Consider the following 25,000-nt stretch of genomic DNA (forward strand, 5'->3'; position numbering starts at 1 on the left):
TAAGTATACCGTTTCCTTGCTTTCTAAACAAGTAATGCTCCAATGATCTGCTTTAAGTCAAAGACATTATAGATATGTAAACACATACTGGTATAAAGTGAACGAAAATATTTTAGCATATTGAGATAATTGATGCGCTGACCTCATAACAGAGAAATGATTTATGCGCTGTTCTCATAGCAAAGAATTGATCAATGTACTTCTCTTATAAAGGGAGATGATTGATGCGCTGCTTTTTTTAAAAGGAGATGATTCGTGTGCTGCTCTAATAACATAAATGATTGATGCGCCTCTCCTATAACAAAAAGGTGATTATGTTACTCTCATAAATAATGAGTTGGTTAATGCGCTGTTCTCATATAAAGGAGATTTGATAAACTGCGTTCACAACCAGATGATCAGTGAGCTGCTCTCATACCAGGAAATGCTTGAATTGGTGCTATCATAAAAGGTTGATGATTCATGTGCTCCTCTCATTGCAGAGAGATGATTGATGCACTGTTCCCATATCAAGGAAATTATTAAAGAACTACTTTCATACCAGGAAATGATTGATGTGCTACTCCCATACAATCATATTAGGGAAATTATTGATGCGCTGCTCTCATTAAAGGGAGATGACTGATGCACTGCTCTCATAACAGGAAATGATTCATGTGCTGCTCTCATAAAAGGCTGATGATTGATAAGTACCCCGCATAACAAGGAGATGATTGATGCACTGCTCTTATGATAAAGAGATGATTAAAGCGCCACAGTCATAAAAGGGGAATGATTGACACACTGCTCTCATAAAATGGATGTGGTTGAAAAACTCCTCTCAAAAAGGTGATGATCGATGCGCTGCTCTTATACCACAGAAAACATAGATTTGTTAGGCTTCTAAAAGGAGTAAAAACCGACAGGTTCCTCTTATAGCTAAGAAACAATGTATTTCAACTAGGAGACAATTAATACAGTCCTTTCATGTACAATAGGCAATTGATACACTGGTCTCATTAATAGGAGGTATCTGATGTGTTTAAAGGTCGCTCATAAATGACAGAGGCAGAAGACAGTGACAATGCCCTAGCTAGCAGGATAATGCCCTAGAGACTGACCATATATACATATGATCAGCGCCCAAGCATCCCCCCACCCCCTCTCCATCCAAGTTAGGACCAGGGAGGGACAGGCAATGGCTGCTGATGACTCAGCAGGTACCCCTATAAACTATCGAGCTTGAGCGGGTCTCGAACCCGAGTCTGGCAGAATGCCAGGCAAAGATGTTTTCATTTGGCTACCACAGCCCTCATAATTAAACACTTCGATGCGGTTTCGCATGAGCACTTTTACTGGAACCTTTTAGCATCTAATTGCTAAACAGTTAACCAGGTATGCAATCATTGACTGATTTATTTCATTCACCTGACTTCGAAAACTATTCGAGGCAGGTGGAAGAAAATGACAGTAATGTAATATATTTTGCCATATTACTAACAGCTTCGGATATACACAACTACCAGAAACATAATTTGCTACTGGATACAATGCTTGATGGCAAGAAGCTACAGGAGACCAGAAAACACTATCGCGCTACACTACCTTATTTGAAGTTCTAACGCTGTTTACTTTGGTAAATATTTTCCCATTTATTTATGATTGACGATCCCAGTCTGAATAGGCAATTGATAGAGAAGAAGCGAATCTTCAAATTGCACCACGTTTTATTCCTTTTTGGAATCTAGATAATTTACCGTAGCTGTTTAGCCGATGTATGAGTACATTTATGTATATGCGGGCGTATATGTTTGTTTACAAAGGTATATTGATTGAATAAGTAATAGACGACTTTTTAGTACACAAAGTTTCCATGATTTCTTTGAATAGACCAACTATCGATAAATAACATAACCAAACCAAAATACCTGAAGAATTATTTAGTTTATGAAATCATGAATACTTTAAAAAGGAACAATTCTTGCTAATGTATCCTGAAAGCAAAATACCACGACAAGAACATTTAACGCCAATGAAAAGAAAAATGTTAAGCCGAGGATAGTTATCGGTTTTGAAACTCTCCGGGACACCTTTCCATAAGAATCGGGAGATATTCCCCGCTGTAGATGACGTTATCTAGCATAAAACACATTCCGCGTTGTGTTTAGCCTATTTGGCAGTATTCTCACATGGCGGAATGTTCTTCCTAAGTTGGTAGTAGAGAGAAGATTCGCTCCAGGAGGCTTCTTACTTACTGAGCATAGGCAATTTGCTCACACGCGTACGACGCAAAGTAGAATTTTTCTGCTCTGTGAAACCATCCAAGGAGAGAATTCGTATGCGTAAGGACTCGGTTTTACAGTAGTTTCTGTTGTTGCAAAATTTTTGCAATACATTTTCTTTCTCGTATAAGAGCAAATATCACCCGCATGATTTTGTCTTCTTTCTTTTTTTTTTTTTTTTGAGAACACAAATGTTTCTTCATCTACTTTTCCTTTATCTCTAAGTATAAAAAATAATGAAAATCTTATCAGGTCTGTAGACTAAGGAAACTTACATAGAACAAAAATTATAGGATTCATTAGATTAGATTTATGAATTTGGCCTATGTAATCTAGAACCAGGGTTTGGGAGGCCATTCAGTGCTCATGTGCACCCAGGGAAAAACCTCTTAGTTGTACTACGAAGTAAAAGGTAAAGAAGATTGACTACAAGACAGAAGGAAGGGCGCGTTGAGGGGGAAATTATAGAAAGGAATACATAAGAAAAATACTTCTTTCCTGGCTATGGTTAACACGATTGTCCGAAAATATTACTTTTTATCTAACCTGTATAATAAAGAGCAAGTGTCAGGCTATATATCCACCTTATTGTTACCTTGTCTCTTAGAATTTCTTTTATGGTCCTTAATAAATAATCTGCTTAGGATTTCAGCATATACTATTAGTCCAGTACAATACCTTATTCACTATTATGTAGTCTAGCAGTAAACATCTCTATAAAGTTGAGTTTCGGCTCCATGCACAGGTATAGAATAAAGTAACAACCATGCCGGGCAATTGCGCTACTTATGGTTGTTATAATACGAAAAATAAAATAAAAAAAAAGATTTATTAAAGCATTCAATTCTTTCGTTTTCCGAGGAAGGAAAACTTGAGAGATGCTTGGGTACAAGCATGCCGACAATCAGACAAGATCAATCCCGAGCATGTCGTCATTTGTTCTGTGCTTTTCACTATAACTTAATTAGAGGCGTTAAATGATAAATATCAATCTCTTAATCAGTTCGTTAAAGATATTGCTTTGGCTTTCACTTTGCGAAGTTTAGGCCACAGGTGCTACAAATATTCAAAACACACTTAATTACGAACAAGAGAGAGTTTATCATCAATGGAAAGAATTGTAGTTATGTCCATGGATGAAATGAGTTAAAAAAAAAAGCTTATTCTTATGGTAAAACAGTAGGTACCTTGTATACACGTCATGATAAAAGGCAAATTGTACTAGTAAGAATGGTAAGGGGACTTACAAGTAACTGGAGGCAGCCAATATATTATGCATTAGATCAATCAAACGTTCATAAAACTCTTTTAAGTGTAATAGAAAATGTTGAAAAGAGCCAACTATCATGTTGTTGTATTAGTACATGACTTGGGCTTGAAAAATCTCCGTGTCTGGAAAACAATTGGAAATATCTGCAGAACCCTGACATTTTCTTTTTTCTTCAACCATTCTCGAAATGTTCAGTAAAAGAAAAAAAGAATATGGCCTTTCATATGAATTAAACGAAAGTCATTTTAATTTATTAGGACAAGAGAAGGAGCTTGTGAAACTCAGCGTGCAACTGCTATCCAGCACGACTGCGAACGTTTCAAGACATTTGGGTAAGAATGGCGTGTTTAATAGCAGCAATTGGGAGGAAACTGCAAACTTCAAATGAACAATTGGCAAGAGGTTTAATGTCATGAATTCTTGTTCTGGTTCCGGTGACAAAATATCACGGAATGCTTTTGCAATTGATTATGTGGAACAGATTAATATTTAGCACGGAAACGATAAACACCATGAGGGTAACAAACTCTAGTTTTAGTTTCATTTATAGATTTCAGAAATGAGTGGTTTTGTCATGCCAGTCCCTGATTGGCCTATATGAAATGGTTAAGAAATTATACAGTGTTCATTTCATGCCTAGAAGGTGACTGAATCATGTTCTATTGGAGCACTATTTGGTTGTGCATGTCAAATGAATGGGCCTTGTGAAAATCCCAATTCAGTAAACTTTGAAATTCGTTTGCAAAAGTATTTGCAAGGGAAAGATGTTGAACTGGTAAGTGAAGAATCTCCCACGGAATGCAAAGAAGAATTTGATATTTTGAATCAGCAAATACAAACTAGGATGTGCAATGCACGACAGAGAGCGAAACTTATCTGTAGAAATATGCCAGACAAGTGTATATATATATATATATATATATATATATATATATATATATATATATATATATATATATATATATATATATATATATATATATATATTATTTATTTATTTTTTTACAACAGTACAATGTAACTTTCAAAAAGAAAAGGCGGACATACTAGACGATGAATACCTTCAATTCCTCTGATCCGTACTTAGGTTTCCTCCAATGATCGGATTGTTATTTACTTAGAACTAAATAACGAATATGTAAGTCTTAACAGAAGCTTAATTTTACTAATGAAAGCAGAGAATGTAAAATGAAAAAAAGATAATTACCAGGAATGGATAGATAAAGAGATTGAGAGAGTGGGTAGAATGAAAGCCCACGTTATTACTGAGCTCTAGGGGGGGGGGGGGGGGGGGGGGGGCAGTGGCTCACGTGAGAGGATTTGGGAAGTGGGTGTTATTTTTCATCTCACGATTAGGTGACCCGTCACTGTATCTTCTATTAACGTGCCTTTTTTCAATTTTTATTGGTAAGCATGGTTGGCCTCTTTTTGAAGGGCTCTGCTTTGGCTTGTTGAGGTAGACCGTAGTCGCGATCGGCTGACCTGCATGACATCGCTTACACCCCGAAAGCCTATATCAATGTGTTTTACCAGTCACCAGCGTCCTTCCTCTCAGCAGCGAAGTGTCCTGGCGTGGTGGGTACACTAGTACGTACATGAATAGGGCTTCTGAAAATGTATATGTAGATTGGTTTTTGAAAGAAGTAAAATATTAAATACTAGGTAACACTTTACTGTGCAGTTATGGAGAATTTTCCCAAAAGGATAATAAAATATGTAACAGTAATGATCTTATTAAAATGTTCCCTGAAATCTTATTGGTGAAACACTCAATTGTGAAAATTTTAATGGAAAATAAATTTCGTCTCCCTACCCGTCATTCCATTTTTAGTTTAGAATTTAGATATAAATCAACATTTCGTCACTCTTCGTAAATCATCTCATGAAAAAAAAAAAAAAAAACACGTAACTTGTCTCGAAAAAAATATGTTAATGGATGTCATAAAACAGGCATTGGGATTCTCTCTTTTTCTCTTTTTTTTCTTTTTACTGTTTTCTGAAAAATACGACCTTCCATTACTTAAAATCCAGGTTTATCATTATTTCTCCCTTTCTTCTCAATCTTGTTTCCATCAGGCCTGGGATAGAAGAAAATTTTGCCTGTTCCACAAACTTGTTAGGATATGAAATGAAGTGATTGAGGGGTTTCCAGTGAGAGTGGGACTGAGACAAGAATGTGTGATGTGGCCATGGTTGCTAAATTTATTTGGAGTTGTGTGAGGGGTGAATGCTCGAGTGCTTGGTCGAGGATTGAAACTGATACATGGGAATGATCATAAGTGGGAGGTGAATCAGTCATTGTTTGTGGATGATACAGTATTTGTTGTAGACTCGGAGGAAAAGCTGGTCGATTAGTGACAGAGTTTGGGAGGGTGTGTAAGACAAGGAAGTTGCGAGTTAATGTGTGTAAGAGTAAGATTATGAAATGCACGAGACGGGAGGGTGGTGCTAGGTTGAATGTCATGTTGAATGGAGACTTACTTGAGGAAGTAGATTAGTTTAAGTACTTGAGGTGTTGTTGCTGAAATGGTGGAGTGGAAGCAGATGTACATGAGAGAGTAAATGAAGGATGTAAAGTGTTCGGGGCATTGAAGGGATTGGTAAAGAATAGAGGGTTAGGAATAAATGTAAAGAAAGTTCTGTAAGAGAAAATTATTCTACCAACTATGATGTATGAATTGAAGTTGTGGGGAATGAAAGTGATGGAGAGACAGAAATTGAATGTGTTCGAGATGAAGTGTCTGAGGAGTATGGCTGGTGTATCTCGATTAGATAGGATTAGAACCCAGTAGTGAGGGTGAGAACTGGTGTAAGTAATGAACTAGCAGCCAGAGTAGATATGAATGTGTTGAGGTAGTTTGACCATGTAGACAGAATGGAAAAATGGCCGTCTGCTGAAGAAGGTGATGAATATGAGACTTGATGGGAGAAATACAAGAAGAAGGCTAAGGGTTGGATGGATGGATGGAGTGAAGGAAGCTCTAGGTCTAGGTGATAGATGGATAAATGTGAGAGAGGCAAAAGAGCATGCTAGAAATAAGAATGAATGGCAAGCGATTGTGAAGCAGTTTCGATAAGCCCTGCTGCTTCCTCCGGTCGCCTTGGTGACGGATGAGGTAGCAGTAGTAGGGGATTCAGCGTATGAAGCCTCATTTGTGATAGATAATGGGGGAGGGTAGGCTGTGGCAGCTCCAGCAATACCAACTAAACTCTGCTAAATCCTTCGTCCAGGCTGGGAGGAGCAAAGAGAAGAAAAAATCCCCTTTGGTTCTTTTTTTTTGGTTAGCTATAACCAAAAATTGGGGGAAAATTGCATTGATAGATAGATATACAAACTTGTGATATGCAAGCATTTTCAAAGCTTAAGATTTTATTACGACTGAAATGGAGAATTCATTCACTTATTACCAAAGTATCATTATCTATTCATTCAATAATCTATTCACTTATTAATGAATCTATTTATTTTTTATTAATCTATATTCTTTTATATACTATACTAATTTCTCTATTTTAAATTCTGTTTCACAAAATCTAATTCACAATGAAATCAACAGTTGTTATTGGTCATTCTGTATCTGATATCGAAATCTTTGACCTCAAATATGGAATTGGAGTTGTTTAATTTACCATTTAAGATTCCTTGCGTGAGTAAACACATTTTGGCTGACACAAATAACCAGCATTGTGTTCAGCCTTCATACAACTAAGCAAATGCAATACCGACTGGTCAATGAAAACATCTTTTATGAGAAGTAATCTTATCAAATCTGTATATGATTGATTTATTTGTGCTTTTTTCGTCGTCTCCGTTCGCTGTTGTAATAAAATGAGGATTGTGATTGACATTTTTATGAAACTATTTATATAATTTCAGCTTCTTATAACAACTGGAAAAAAAAATATAGCAACGACGTTAAAACCGCTGGAGAAAAAAATCAAATCATAAAATCGTCAGCAACCTATCATCATTTTTCTTTTACTTTGAAAAGCATATTTACAAAAACTTAGGAAAATTAAGATCTTATTGCACAACAGACTTCATAAACCATTTTTTTTCCATACCAGAATCTCCAGAACAGTTAACACTGCCAGCCTTGGCGCTACGTAATTGCGAACTTGGAACGAGCACGTAATGTTTGGCAAAGTCGTAAACTTGGAATTTACAACCGACGAGTTTCTCGTTGTTTACGCCACAAAAATCGAGACAATGCAGTGAAACCTGATGATCTGGATATGGACATGAATTCCTCGTGTCGGAGATTTGTAGGGCTTTGTAGCTGTTTGCTATGATAGGACTTACTTCCTGTTGTGGAATATTAATGTAGATCTCTTCACAAATGTTAGTGTAAGAAAGAAAGACGTGTCACGAGGCATTACGGTTTACTTGTTCAATCGTATTGTTAATGCTAATACATACCCGTAACTACGAATATACCCACACATGCACATACATACATACATATATACATGCAGGCACACATACATATATGTGTGTGCACTATATGTATGTATGTATGTATGTATGTATGTACACACACACACACACACAAACACACACACATATATATATATATATATATATATATATATATATATATATATATATATATATATATATATATATATATATATAGTACAGCGTCTCTGTACTATAGCAAGGAATGCCTATATACATATTTCATGGTCATTATGTATCAGCTGTTGTGATTTTCTTTCTCTCTCTCTCTCTCTCTCTCTCTCTCTCTCTCTCTCTCTCTCTCTCTCTCTCTCTCTCTTGTGTATATATGCATGCACGAATACATACATACATACATATACACACACCTCAATATATATATATATATATATATATATATATATATATATATATATATATATATATATATATATATATATATATATATTTTTTTTTTTTGGGGGGGAGGGCTCAAGCCATGTCGTCCTGATGGAAGTTCCTATAGGGTAGCTTCCTAGGGGATATTACAACTACGGCGATATTCCCAGAGAATTTACCTTAAGGTACCAGAATTCTAACTCCTGGAGCAAATAACCCTCGTGAAAAGGATATCGCGACATATCAGAGGACGTATTCTTGACACGCCACATGGCAATCTGCACCCCTAACAGAGATTTCGTATCGCAGGGGGCAATTGGCAAGAAACGAATTCAGGAAAGAAAAAGGGGGAGCCGCTCCCAGGGCTCCCTATCTCCCGTTTCGTAAGCGTGCCTGGCGCCAATCCTGCCGCCATCTGTATTCCTTTTTGCGTAGCTTAACAACTCGGTGTTTTTTCCTGTGTTTCTCGGAAATCTTGGATTTATTCTACTTTTCATGGCTTCCCCAACTTCGTCGGCCTCTGATAAGTTGAGTACCATGTCTTTTATGTATAAATGTAGGCTCTTGGTAATTTTTTAGTGATTAATAAGGTTTAATCTTTGTTACAAGAGCCGTAGCCTACCGGAGGCGTCATGGACGCTGTCGCTCGCTAGGTATAAGTTTAGTTAGTCAGAGCGACCTTCCCGGTTGTTTTGCTTTAATAAATTTTAGCTATTTAGCGTTAAATAAGATTTCCTTTCGTGCTTTAGTATTATTTTTGCGAAGTATTCGCCAATTCTAGCCTACGCTAGGCCATGTAGCCTAGTCGTTTGGTCCTAGTACTTCATGCATGATTTTGGTTTTTCCGAGTGTATTAAAATTTTATTGAAGCTTTAGGCTATGTTTTATACATTTAAGATTATGTGGAATATTTCCAAGATAGTATACGAGTGAGTTTCGGTGATTTAGGTAATCGATTCTCTTGGTGCCTAGGCTAAGTTGCTTATGGAGCCTTAGTATACTTTCTCATACTCCCCGGTTGCTTTCTTTTCTTCGGAGAAGGTATGCAATCCCTTTCCCTCTGTTCAAGCCTTGGGCTTATCCCTAAGTGGTTTATCTGAATTAATTTTCGATAAAACTATACTGGGGTGTTACTGTACCTTCCTGTTCCAGTAAGTCTGGTTCAAAGAGGGACAGAACAACAGAGTTTTTTAGTCTGAGTCTGTGTTTGTCTGGCTTGGGGTAGAGTCTCCCTCGCTGACCTGACACAGACATAGGAGGCTTAGCCTCCTTAGGTCACTACCGAAGGTTTCTGTACGAGATGATTCCTTCTTTTGTGATCTACCAGACTAGTCCTTGTTGCTGTTCTCGGGGGAGGATAAGTTTCTTTCCCTGGGAGTAGCAACACCTTCCTTGCTTTGGTGCTCTGGGAGCTGGCAAGTATTGCTGGCCTCCCCCCTTGGATCTCCCTTAGGCTAAGATGAGTTTCTTGGCTGCGGGTGATCCGTCACTAAAGCAAGGTTGGTAGGACCCTCTTTTGTCCCTTCCCCCTCTATCTCTGTAATGGCTTAGCCATTACAGTACTGTACGTCATTCTACATCTGGACCTAGAATAGGTTAGGATGTGGAATTGACTCAGTCCCTTGCCGGCTGGCAGAGCTGCTGGCCGGCAAGGGTCTTCTGTTTTGAGACCTCCCTTCGTCCCTCATCCATGCCTGCCTGCTGAGACAGACGGCATTGGTCAGGAAGCCTGAATTAGATTCTCCCCTTCCTTATATGCACTCTTTCGGATTGCCGGGCTTTGAGGTAGTGTACACTCTTATCCCGGCATCCATTCTGTTTTCTTCTAGTGCTGTACCCGACCCGGCTGCCGGCCTATGAGGCCGGCAGCCGGGCAGTTGTAGTCCTCTGGTTCTTTTGCTGCCGGCTGGCATCGGTCCTGTACCTCTGCCGGCCGGCTAATGTCAGCCCTTGTCTGCTGGTCGCCAAGAGTGTGGCCGGCAGCCGGGTACTACCTTGTGTAGTGGTCGGTCAGCAGTCATTGCCAAACGACATTGGCTGTGCCGCGGCCGGCACATGCATTTGAACCAGCGTTCTGCCGCCTTATAGCTGTTAAGTAGTATACTTTAAAGCTAGTTACGAGTATTCTTCAGTATAACAGATACTGTAAGAAGAAAACTATAGTATGGGTTTTGGTACAGCACTGTGTGTTCTAACACTTTTGTGTTTTCTTGCACAGCCCTTTGCTGTTGCCCTACAGATAGGAAAGTGAGTTCTTTCCTGTGTATTATCCAGGATTTTAAAATCATTGCTTAGGTGTGAGCTCCACCTGTTTCCTCTGGAAACTTTGCATTGGTTACTCTAGAAGAGATTAACATTCGATTTTATTATCTGGAAGGCTACAGCAATGGGTTGTGAGGGAAACACAAGTGTGTGTCTTTCCTTTCTGAATTGTTATGCTATACTATGCATATCCAGTGATACATACTTCACTTGATACTCATGGAAATTTCTTCTCTTACAGGAGGACCCTCTGAAGTGCGGAAGTGTTTTCTGCAACGTCCGCAGCAAGAACATCTGCGGACATGAGTTTTGTAGGAGACACGCAGCATGCGCTGTCTCCAAGGATGATCTCCGGTATTGGGACCCTCAGGTATGTACTGTGTGCACTAACCTGATTACTGGGGCCTTTGATTCCCCTAGGACGGCGGAATCAAGGGATATAGCAAGGGAGAAGCTTCGTACCTGGGTAAGGGGCTTCCAAAAGAACACTTCTGGACCTTATCTTCCAAGTGAGAAGATGAGGGCGTATCTTTTCCCTAAGGCATCAGCTGTTGCAGTGATTCCCCAGCCTCAAGAGGAGATCCCCCAAGTTCAGATCCAGGTGGATGCTGAAGTCGCAGTCGCGATGCAAGACATCCAGTTAGATGACAGGATGTCTGACGTGGACGAGCGTCTGGAGGAAGACCTCCTGGCAGAAGCCCAGGATGAAGTTCAAGCCCCAGACATTGTAGAGGAAGAGGTCGATGAGGTGTCGGCTACTCCGGTTCAGATTCCGGAGCCTATTCCCTCAACATCGGCCGGTCTCCCAGTAGAGCTGGGACAGGCCCTCTCTTCTATCGTTGGAATGATCCAATAAATGCAGAAGGAGAATCAGGAGAAGGCGGCGGCAATGGATCTGCGGATGCAGTGCCTTGCAGAATCACATGGGTCCCAGAAAAAGCTCAATGTGAAAGACCTTCCCTTTTGCTCAGATGCTAACCCATGGAGGTATGCTGAGCACATGCCGATGACGACTGGAAAGATCGTCATCTCGGATAAGCTGGGCTCAGTTCCCCTGGAGGAGGTGGAATTCTGGCCCAGCAAGGCATTATATCCGGACTGTTATGTCCGGCTGAGGAAGGAACCAGCTTCAAAGGAGGAGACAGAGCCGAAGGAGGTCATAGTGATGGACCATGCTAAGGCTCAAGCTCTACTTTCATCCTCGATGAAAGAGAGGGGCTTCTCTTACTCAAAGGTAGCTGCATTGAGCAAGAAGCTCCCTTCCTTTGTGTCCTCGCCTGCTAGAGCCTTCCCCTTTTTACAGAAAGGGTTTGCGGCTGTACTAAAAGCAGTCGAGGCCGGCAAGCCTTGCCCCTCCCTGGAGGAGTGTAAACCCTTGTCGCTGGCCCTGCCTATGGACCACAAAGACTGGAAGGACGTCCATCTTACGTTCTCAGTTGGAAAGTTGGAGGCTGATATTGCCGGACGTCCCTAAGCTGTCTGACTTTCTTTTACGAAGAGAGTTCGAGACAAAAGAAAGACTGGCTGCCTCAATGTCTCTTCAGACTACTCTTGAGACAATGGCAAGTGACCCCAAGGTCCATGAAATGTTCATGATGGTGGCCAAGACTCATCTGGCCACAGTGACAAAGGACCTTTATGGCTTCGTCAAGGCAAGGAGAGCTTATAGGGAGTTCGTGTTCACCTCGGCTACGGTGAGGCACGAGCCAAGGAAACTAATCTCCTCCAACATTTGGGGAAAAGACCTTTTCCCTACCGACTTGGTCAAGGAAGTTGTTGATAAGGCCACCTTGGAGAATAGAAACCTTCTCCAGAAGTGGGGCCTGGCTATCAAAAGAAAGTCTTCCCCGGATGAGGGTCCTCAACAAAGAGGAAGACTATGAGGACTAGGCTACCGTCTCGGCCAGCCAAGCCTTATAGACAGCAACAGCAACTGCAATTGCCATTGCCTTCAGTGCCCCAGATGGTGGCACAAACCCCGACCACTTTTCAGTGGATACCCCAGGCTGTGTCGACACAGTCCACAGCATTCACCCCAACGTTCGAAGGGCAGTCTTCTTCCTTTCGAGCAAAGCCTAGAGGAGCAACCAGAGGCTCGTCTAGGCACCCCTCAAGGGGAAGGGGATTCAGGGGTGGTCGTGGTCAGGGAGGCAAGACCTCAGGACGGCAGTCCAAGTGAGATGATACCGGTAGGAGGGAGACTTCTGAAATTTTGGGATCGATGGACCTTCGATCCCTGGGCCCACAGCCTACTCAAGAATGGACTGGGCTGGAGCTGGTACACCACTCCACCCCCGTGCCTTCGGTTTTTCCAATACTCCACCCCCGTTTTGGAGGAGTACGTTCAAGAACTGTTGGAGAAAAATGTTATCCAAAAGGTGAAGTCCATCAAATTCCAAGGGAGGCTGTTTTGTGTTCCCAAGAAAGACTCGGAAAAGCTCAGAGTCATTCTGGACTTGTCGCCACTCAACAAGTTCATAGTGAATTGCAAATTCAAAATGCTAACACTGCAACACATAAGGACCTTTTTGCCCAAGAGGGCATATTCCGTCTCTATAGACTTGTCAGTCGCCTATTGGCACATTCCAATCAGCCGTCGACTCTCCCCCTACCTAGGGTTCAGGCTACAACGAAGACTATACGCCTTCAGAGCCATGCCATTTGGGATAAACATAGCCCCAAGGATTTTCACGAAGCTTGCGAGCGCAGCTCTCAAACAATTACGCCTAAAGGGAATTCAGGTAGTAGCCTACCTGGACGACTGGTTGGTGTGGGCAGCATCCGAGACAGAATGCTTGCAAGCTTCCAGTCAAGTGATCCAGTTCCTAGAGTACCTAGGCTTCAAGATCAACAGAACAAAGTCTCGACTTTCTCCATCTCAAAAGTTCCAGTGGCTGGGAATCCACTGGGACCTTTTGTCACACCGTTTCTCCATCCCGGCGAAGAAAAGGAAGGAGATAGCGGGTTCTGTCAAGAGACTTCTAGATTCCGAAAGGATATCAATACGCGAACAGGAGAGGGTACTGGGCTCTCTCCAGTTTGCTTCAGTGACAGACCCAGTGCTAAGAGCACAGCTAAAGGATGCAACCGGAGTTTGGAGAAGTTATGCATCAAACCCGCGAAGAGATCTGAGAAGGCCAGTTCCGCTTCGGCTACGTACTCTTCTCAGGCCTTGGTCCCAAGCCAGACATCTAAAGCAGTCGGTTCTTCTTCAGCCACCTCCCCCGTTGGTGACGATTCACTCAGACGCCTCAAAGGAGGTATGGGGAGGTCACTCTCATCGGAAAAAAGTTCAGGGGACTTGGTCCAAGCTATTCAAGACCTTTCACATAAACTTTCTAGAAGCTATGGCAGTGCTCCTTACCTTAAAGAAAGTCTCCCCGCGTCACTCGATCCACATAAGGTTGGTGATGGACAGCGAGGTAGTTATGAGATGCTTGAATCGACAAGGATCGAGGTCACCACCTCTCAACCAGGGGATGTTGGCCATTTTCCGATTGGCGGAAAAGAAGAAGTGGTACCTGTCGGCAGTTCACCTTCAAGGAGTCCGCAACGTGACAGCGGACGCTCTATCCTGGTTCACACCGATAGAGTCGGAATGGTCCTTAGACGCAGGATCATTCTCCTTCATTCTGATTCAAGTCCCAGAACTGCAGATAGACCTCTTTGCGACGAAAGACAACAAGAAGTTGCCCCTGTATGTGTCCCCGTACGAGGACCCCTTAGCGGAAGCAGTGGACGCGATGTCCCTCGACTGGAACAGATGGTCCAGGATTTATCTGTTCCCTCCTCACAACCTTCTGTTGAGGGTCCTCAACAAACTGAGATCCTTCGAAGGGGGTAGCGGCAATAGTGGCCCACAAGTAGCCGAACAGCGTGTGGTTCCCCTTGGCATTGGAACTACAGCTGAAGTTTGTACCGCTACCAGATCCAGTTCTGACCCAGCGAGTCCAGAAGTCGACTGTCTGCGCTTCATTACAGAAAACCCGGACCCTGCAGCTCATGATTTTCTCTCCCTAGCGGTGAGAAAGCGTTTCGGGATTTCGAAAGCCAACATAGACTTCCTAGAGGAATATAAGTGCAAATCTACTAGAAGGCAATATGAGTCATCTTGGAGAAAATGGGTGGCCTTTTGTCAAGGCGAAGAATCCGCAGGAGATCTCGACAGACATCTGCTTATCTTTCTTCATCCACCTCCATGGTCAAGGGTTGGCGGCTAACACGATTTCAGCATGTAAGTCTGCTTTGACAAGACCCATTCTATATGCCTTCCAGGTCGACCTAGGTAACGAGATCTTTAATAAAGTTCCGAAAGCCTGCGCTAGGCTCAGACCTTCAGCACCTCCAAAGCCCATTTCATGGTCTTCAGACAAAGTTCTTCATTTCGCTTCTCTGTTGAGCAATGAAGAGTGTACGTTAAAGGATTTGACACAAAAAGTTATTTTCCTATTTGCACTCGCGTCCGGGGCCAGGGTTAGTGAGATCGTAGCCCTCTCGAGAGAGGCAGGTCGTGTTCAGTTCCTGGATGGGGGAGAACTGAACCGGTTTCCGGATCCTACGTTTCTCGCCAAGAATGAGTTACCGACCAACAAGTGGGGTCCCTGAAGAATCTGCCCTCTGAAAGAAGATGCGTCTCTATGTCCAGTAGAATGCCTAAAGGTCTATCTTCATAGAACTTCAGACTTCAGGGGTGGTCAACTATTCAGGGGAGAAACATCAGGCTCAAATTTATCTCTGAATCAACTCATCCTTAAATTTCTTTAATTGTATGGATTTTGAACATCTCCGTTCATACACTGGCTGGAAATCTTCCAGAGTGTTCTTTCGCCACTATGCGAAGCAAGTAGAGGAACTAAAGAGATCTGTGGTAGCAGTGGGTCGCGTCGTTAGCCCTACTGTTCAACTCTGCGAGGAACAGTGGTTTTAATTAGGACGATTAATTCCAGGGTGAGTGTGTAGTTACATACTGTACTACAAACTAAATGAGGGCACTGAGTTGCCAATATAAACTGTTCCATTTCCAAAGATGAACCTAGCATAAGTGCAGACATGTGTGCAAAGCGTTTCTAACGCTAATGTGATTGATTTGTAATACAGACTTTTATGACTTTGATACCTCGGTATCTTAAAAAGTGGCATTTAATGTTTTTCTTTCAGATAAAGAAGTTCTGTTTACTATCATACTTATACTTATGCTTAATGTTTTGGGTTATCCTCTTCTTATATATATATATATATATATATATATATATATATATATATATATATATATATATATATATATATATATATATATATATATATATATATATATATATATATAATTGTTGTTAACCTGGCTATTTATTGTCTGTCAATAAACTGGTTCTTGAGAACCTTGCGTCTCTTTCACCTGTGTCAATTTATTGGTATAATTGAGCATTCCTTCTATGTACCATATCTGGGATAATTCTAATAGAATTGTTCCTTTATGCAAGCTATGTTGCATTGGTTTTCCTCCTATGCGGATATAAACCTTTGTCCAATACAAGTATTGTGCGGAGAACTGGTCGATATTTCATATTGACGCAGTGGTTCTTTACAAACAATGCTTTACTTAATATAGGGTGAGACTACTATATTAGCTTGCCTGGTATTCATACATAGGTATATGTACTCTTCGAGACTTTTCCAGAGTCTAGTAGGACTCTTCCCTGTAGGGGGCAGGAAGCTCTAACATGGTTTATAGTTAGGTGAAAAGATGTATAACGGTAACATCTTAGGTCTCTAGGTCTAGTTGACCGGGAAAAATTACCTCCGGGGAGTACGGCACGTTCTGAGAATCCACAGATACAGTAATGCTCTGGTATACTTCCATCAGGACGACATGGCTTGAGCCCAAAAAACGGATTTTGAGCGAAGCGAAAAATCTATTTTTGGGTGAGATGGCCATGTCGTCCTGATGGACCCGCCCTTGCCTTTCTAAGAAAGGGCTGTAGGACCCCTCCCTACATACAGTATCTGTAGCACCTCATGTACGCTACAAGGAATACAGATGGCGCCAGGATTGGCGCCAAGCACGCTTACGAAACGGGAGATAAGGAGCCTTGGGAGCGGCTCCCCCTATTTCTTTCCCGAATTCGTTTCTTGCCAATTGCCCCCTGCGATACGAAATCTCTGTTCGGGGTGCAGATTGCCATGTGGCGTGTCAAGAATACGTCCTCTGATATGTCGCGATATCCCTTTCACGAGGGATATTCGCTTCAGGAGTTAGAATTCTGGTACCTTAAGGTAAATTCTCTGGGAATATCGCCGTAGTTGTAATATACCCTAGGAAGCTACCCTATAGGAACTTCCATCAGGACGACATGGCCATCTCACCCAAAAATAGATTTTTCGCTTCGCTCAAAATCCATTATATATATATATATATATATATATATATATATATATATATATATATATATATATATATATATATATATATATATATATATATATATATATATATCGAAAGTTTGAGTGATATTCATCATGGTTTAATAAGAATTATAATGCTTCGTGCATTAATGACGACAACCAGCTTTTACCGAACTAAAACAGTTATTTTCAGATACACAGCAAAGCCTGAATAATTTTGGGAGATCTTCTTTCTTCATAATGCTCTTTAGATTTCTGCAGAGACCAAATATCACCAAATTGCATTCCCCGCTGTCCATAAATGATTATAGATACCAGGTTGCTTTTTATTTCAAATAGCACGAAAGATTTACATAGTCATTACGGATCTCGTTACCAGAGAGATCATGCGTGACATAGATTAGAGCCTCAGCCTAAACTGGGACATCAGGATTCTAGTTTGTCTCTGCTGGATATCCTCAGAAATGATCTTTTGATGGTCTTATCAGGGACTAAAAATATTTTTTTTCTACTTCCCTTAACACTGAAGTGCAATGTTTCAGACAGTTCCGTTGCAATGTTAGACAAATTATATATATATATATATATATATATATATATATATATATATATATATATATATATATATATATATATATATATATATATATATATATATATATATATTGGTGTGCTACTGTCTTAAGCACACATTTGAGTATGAGTTGTTTTCAGATGTATTTAAATGGTTTACTGAATACATCTTAATGGTTTTTAAGTTTTATTTTTAATAAACAACAGAGTTAAACATCTCCATCACTGGAGGAAGCTGTGTTGGTCCACATGACCAATTCTGGTGAAGTTTAGATATGAACTGAACAAATTACCGATATCACAAATATCGTATGCTTGCTTTAATTTAGCCAAGTGACGGAATCGGAAGATACCTGCATCCGGTGACGTCACAAACTTTCACACGAGGAGACAATGTGTTGACGTTAAGAAAGAATGTCAATTTGGCATTATACATCCTGCTTACAATTTGAACGACTACAGCAAATCTCACGGTTAGCTCTTCCAACCAACATGACATATTACGTCATTTGTTTTAAACATGTAATATTACTATTCTAACTATTACATTAGCTCGGCCAGCTATCTCAATTTTTTTTACAAAAATTTAACAACAAGCCGAAACATGGTTATTAGGTGTGACTGGACATACGTATTATTATTTGTTTAACATTAGCTATAACCAACTGAGGACGAATGTCCAAATAGGCACATCAAAAAATAATAACAATAATGCATACAAAAAAGATATTACCAAAGCAAAAAGAAAAATGCATGATAAAACCAAGATCATATATATGGTACATTGCTAGCAAATGATTACATGGTACCAAAAAACAAAACAAATTCTGACTTACAAATGATTCGGTAACTTGATAAAGAATAATTGTTACCTTTGTCAGAAACAAGATACTCAATTTTTAGTGCACAAATACGAATTCCTGGTACGTACACGTACCACGGTTTCGTACATATATATATATATTTATATATAGGGCTGATATATTTTATTAGATGCCCATAGATTCTGTTATATCTTTTATTATATATTTTCTTTTTTTTTCTCTTTTCTTTTTTTTTAACATTCCGGCTTATATACTTTTATTAGATGCCGAGAGAAAAAAATGATTTATATCCTTTTTATTTTACTTGTTTTTTATAAATGTTATTTTAAATGTATTTCTAACAATGCAAATGTAGAGAATTTCTTTAATTACATATTACTAGCGTACTAATCAGCTTTTCATACAAACATCTTCCTGACAAATTACTCCCTTAGCGAATGAGGTGGCCACTCATACAGCTTTGAACTGGATCAGGTAGGGGGTATTGTCAGGGCTATACAACTCGTTCCTTTGTAGCTGCTTGCTGTGCCGTAACCTACGCCAAACAAGGATGTTCACGGCGATAAAAATTATCACCGTTACACACAAACTAGCCAGTATTATGGGGTGAAGAATCTCTTTATAAGTCGGTGACAGGTGGTCCTTTTCGGTAAGTTTCATCAACCGCTTTGCCACACTTCCGTTGTAGGGGAGAGGAAGTGCGGGCATTGTAGAGGTCCACGTGAAGTTCGCGAAGTAAGCTCGTTCTCTGATGATTGTCCGTAGACCAGTCACCATGGAATTCGGGGAAGTCCCGATACAGCCATCTGCTGCGACGAAGATGTGGTTGAAGGATGTGGATCCGTCAGGGCATGATACATTGAAGCCGTCCTTGTCGTATCGTATCCACGAGCCATTATTTAGTCTGCAATTGAATTCTTTATTGTCAAAGGGATAAAGTCTATCCAGACAATTTTCACTTGTATGGGAGAGAGCACCGTCTAGCACTATACCTAACTCGCATGAATCCATTAAGTTTTTACGGAATTCAAATGAGTCAGCTGTACATATTTTTCTATCCATTGCGTCTGAACAGTGAGTTAATTGATTTAAGTCTTTAATGATCGTATATGTTTCCTTGTCTGGGGAAATCAATACGTGTCCTGTCAAACTGGATATTACTGGATTTGAGTGATTCGTCATGAAAGTCGGAAATGGTGATATCCTGTAAGATTGCCAGGCATCAGAAGAATCAAAGGGAATTGTAATCCTAATCTTGTTATTATCTACGTTTACTGTAATTAGGCTGTAATAAAATTCTAACCTATGTTCGTCTAACAAAGGAACATAACCTAGTTTATCCCTTCCGTTCTCCAGAACTAATTTTAAGTAACGTATAGGCAACAAATGGGGCGACAATACACCTTTAGTTGCTAACGTGATAGCTTCTACATAATCCTTGGATCTCTCAATGAAATGTGCAACTCTGTTATGTATGTGATCTATCTTTGAATCATAATACGTTAATGTTGCCAACAAATCCTGTACTTCCATAATTTGAACGATATTATCTGAATGTTCATTTAACAAATCCATAATTTTATTGATTGAAGCTAACTGATCCCTTAGTTCTGACATAATCAATTCATCTTTATGAGTCAAGAACTCAATTTTCTTATTTTGATTACTAATTTTAAGACGATTGGAAAGTCCTAAACCTAAACTTGCAACAGACCCAAAGATGCTTAATGCAGCATAAATGAACGGATTCCGTCTTTCTTTATGTTCGTGTCCTACAGTCCACATCAAAAGGTCATAAGCCAAAGATCCTGTCTCGCCAGTCTTATTTTTCAAGTCATCAGATAGCATCTCTGCAACTTTTAATGTTGATCCAAGCAAACTCTTAGTAGTCAAATGAAAATGTCTCCTATGCAACTCATCCAATGATGCAGAAAACCTTGAAATGGCGGTTCTTAAGCTAGTGACATCATTCTCTTGAAGAAAAATTGCTTGCATATGCACTTCGACAATTACGTTGGTTGATGTAATAAAAATGTCTTCTTGTCTTTCAACTATATTGCCATATTTAAAATATATATTCTTAGTCTTAGAACTCATCCCATACGAGAAAAATGTCTGAGCGAACAATATCACTCCCAACAACAAAAAATTCATCTTGGAAACCTGTAACGAGAAAAAACATATGTAATTACTCCTGTATTAAAAAGAAAACTTTTAGTCACACAAAATAAAATTTTTCCTCACTTCTTTTCCTCTCTTTTCTTTTTAATTTCTTATGTGAGACAATGGTACTATTCTCTCATCCGTGGGTTGGGCTACGTTTTGAATTCTAAACCTATTGGCCGTTAATGTTTCCAAAATGTTAAATGGGCCTTCAAACTTAGGTGTTAGTTTATAGTTGAGCCCTTTTCTGACATTGATTTGAATATAGATATTATCACCCACGGTATGTTTTAGTTGGTTTCGCTATTTTATCATGATTCCTTTTCATTATGATTTGTGATTCTTCTAAATTCTTTCGAAGGATATCATATCGACTTATACTTGCATTTATACATTCTTTTAAAGGATTTGATAGATTAGTTGTAGGCGTTAATACATGGAAAGGTGTTCTAACTGGGGTACCATACAATGCTTCATGCGGTGACATTTTAATTGATATATGATATGAATGATTCAGAGTACTCAGTGCCGCCGGTATTGCAATATCCCAGTTGGGGTCTGATCCCCCTAGTGTTACCCTTAATATATTTAATATCTTCCTATTTGCTCTTTCCACTAGCCCATTCGACTCTGGGTGATATATCATGGTATTAATCTTCTTTATGTTGAGGAATTCACACAATGAGGTAAGAAAGTGATTATTAAATTCACCACCCGAGTCTGAGATTATCATGTGTGGAATTCCATGTTTACAAATGTAACACTCGTAAAACTTCCTAGCGCATTCAATCGCAGTTTTAGTTTTAAGCGCTATTAGTTCTGTATATCGAGTTAAAGCATCTATAATTACTAAGAGGTGCTTATTTCCTCTGTCTGACTCGTAAAATCCTGTTAACAAATCTAAATGTATTCTTTCAAAGGGTTGATTGGGAACAGGATAAGCTCCTAAGCTGACAGGTGTTTTCGTATGCCCTTTGTTTTCCTGACATGTGCGACAATTAGCTATGTGTCTTTTTATATCTGTAAGCATTGTATGCCAATAAAACAATGATTTGGCTTTCTGTGACATTAATGAGAACCCAGGGTGTCCATGTAATGGATTTGAATGCAACCAATTCAGGACAGTGGAAATAAGTGAGTTTGGTACTACTACCTGGTCGTTAGTTACATGTGGTGTATTGCGGGATTTTCCTTGTCACAGTCCTACACAGAATATTATCTTTGATTATATAATTCTGCTGCTTATACTTTATATATTCTTTTTCTTTATGATTGCCTTTCAAAGCATTTATAATTGTTTCTATTTTCTGATCTTTTCTTTGCTCAGTCTGTAGCAATTCAGCACTCCAGCCTAAATCTTCTTGTTCAGATATTGTTTTTACAATAGGCATGGATGTTGATATATCTATTAATTCAGCTAAAGACTCCGTAAAAGATGACACGGGGTTGCGTGATAATGCATCCGCAATGATATTTGCTTTCCCAGGTAAATACCCGATTCTTGCGCCAAAATCTTGAATGATTAAATGCCACCGAGTTTGTTTAGGGCTGTGATTGAAGCCTTTAAAGAACTCTGTTAGTGGTTTATGGTCAGTAAGAACCTTAACGGGATAACCGTAAATTATGAACTTAAAATGCACTAGCAAATTAACAATAGCTAGTCCTTCCTTGTCTATTACTGCATACTTACTTTCGGAAGTTCTCAATTTTCGAGAATAAAAAGCTATCGGGAAAAACTGTTTATCATATTGCTGAAGCAATACCCCTCCTACTCCTAAGTCTGAGGCGTCTGTTGCAATGAAGAATTCCTTACCGAAGTCAGGAAATTTTAAGATAGGAGAACTACACAGTTCATCTTTCAAAGTATTAAACGCCTGTTGATGTTGCTCAGACCATATGAAATCTACGCCCTTCTTCGTAAGATCAGTTAAAGGAGCGGCTATTATTGAATAGTTGCGTATAAAACGCCTGTAATATCCACTACAACCCAGAAATTGCTGTATTCCCTTGACATTAGTAGGTATGGGAAAATTACGTATAGCCGACACCTTATCATGGACTACTTTAAGACCTTGGCTTGACACCATGAAACCCAAATATATTAATTCTGTTTTGAAAAATTCACACTTACTAATCTTTACCCTTAAGTTATGTTGTCTTAATCTCTGTAGTACTAGTTCTAACTTACGTAGATGTTCTTCTAAGGTGTTGGAAAAGATTACAAGATCATCCATATAGGCATGCAATATATCCCCTAACAAGTCTCCAAACACTATGTTAATCATTCTTGTAAATGTTATAGGAGCACAACGTAAACCAAAAGGCATCCGTAAAAATTCATAATGTCCCCTGGCTGTGCTGAAGGCTGTGTATGGGATACTATCTTCTTCTAATGATATCTGGTGAAAGCCTTTAAGTAAGTCCAAACTGGTAAAATATTTATTCTGACCTAACAAAGACAAAATATCGTCAGTACATGGCACTGGGAATCGATCAGGGATCGTTTCTTCGTTTAGACGACGAAAGTCGACGCAGATACGCCATGTTCGATCTTTTTTCGGTACAACTATTAAAGGAAAATTATAAGGGCTATTTGATTTTCTAATGACTCCTTCCTCTAACATTTTACCTACTTCATCATTTATTTCATTCTGGAATTTCATAGGGAGTCTGTACGAGGGTACATATATAATTTTTTTCTTGTCTTTTAACCTTATTTGATGCTCGATCACATCTGTTTTTCCTAAGGATCCATCCGTAGTGGAAAAGACATCTGTATATTTATTTAAAAGTTCAAAAATTTTCTGCTGAATTTCTTCGTCTTGAATGTCCTTACTGATTTTATTTTTAATAGATCGCAAAAGGGATTCATCCGCAACTGATTGAGAGTGATTGATTTCAGCAACGGTAAGAATACGATGTTTATAAACTTCTACATCCAAGATATGTTGATTTTTGTGAATTACTAAAGTGTTATTTAAATGATTACAGACTTCGATATTACATTGCTGATGTGAGCCTACTGTATAAATAGCTTGTGTGACAGACAATCCGTTAGTTTTCAAAGTATCGGAAAGGATTAATATTTCAGATCTCGGTAGTGTTTTCTTTATTTGCACTATTAAATTCGAAGGTATGTTTGGTTCGATATATTGCGTGCAAGATGATATTACGGGTGAACGAGAATTCTGCTGGGTCGCGTATATTATTTCTTTATTAGTGAGACAAGTTATTGGTTCTTCAACGTACGTTACGGTTACATTTGTCGTCTCCTTTTTATCCAAAACTGACTTTAAAGTATTAGAAGACTTATAGAATTTCCCTTTGATATACACGCCGTGCTTGGCAGGAGCTAAGATAATGTTTTGATTTCCCATAGATGGGTATCCTATAATTACAGCTGTATACATATTAATGTTTTTCACTACAACAAATGTATCGGCAAACGTGCGATTACCGACTCTGAACTGAATATGAGTTATGCCTATGACGTTTAATTCATTATTTCCTATACCTGAAAGTCTAATTCCTGATTTTTCAATCGGAAAGTTCGAAAACAACAAATGATGCGTCTTCAAATCCATAATATTACGTGGACTACCAGAGTCAAAAAATAACGTAAAGGATTTGTGTTCTAAATTTACAGCATATAAGGTTGGCCGTAACTCATTATGGCTTATTATTGTATGAATTCGTTGCAAATCTACGGGAGCATGCACTGTTTTACTTAATTCGGCCGTGTGTTTCATAGGAAAATCTATTGTCTCACAATTATCTGATAAAACATTAAATTGATTATTCAATACTATTGATGTTGACATAAATGACCTTGACCCAACATCACTCTCTTCCCCTCTAGAGTTAACTATGTGGTATTTGCTTTGCTCTGCACATTCTGAAAATTAGGCTGACTTTGCGAGGTCTGATTTGACGGCCCAGGCTCAGCGATATTTGAAGAAGTGTTTGTTTGTTTCGGACTCTGAACTGCATTGACATTTTGTTGTTTCTTCTTATTGTTAAAATGAGGATTTTTCTTTTTATTTCCATATGGAACTGACTGTGGAATTGACTGTGTATTTCTAGGATATTGTTGTGTCTTACGCGCGTAACATTGACTATAAGAATGTGATGCTGTGTTGTGAACCGAACAAAATTTCGTTCTACAGTCTGCGCTTATGTGACCTTGACGTTTGCAGTTGTAACACGTCACTCCCGCTACTGGATTGTTAATTACGTTCACTGTTTGTGGTTTTGTTTCATTCTTAGCAAAAACTTGAGTTAACACGGGATCGAGATCTGGACACTTGGACATGTGTTTCTTTATCTGTTTATAGACATCCAATTCCGTACTTGCAGGCATTAACTTCTTATCAAAGCACCGCACTAAAGCTTCAGGCAACATAAGTGTCAT

This window comes from Palaemon carinicauda, chromosome 12, assembly GCF_036898095.1.
Source record: "Palaemon carinicauda isolate YSFRI2023 chromosome 12, ASM3689809v2, whole genome shotgun sequence".
NCBI lineage: Eukaryota > Metazoa > Arthropoda > Malacostraca > Decapoda > Palaemonidae > Palaemon > Palaemon carinicauda.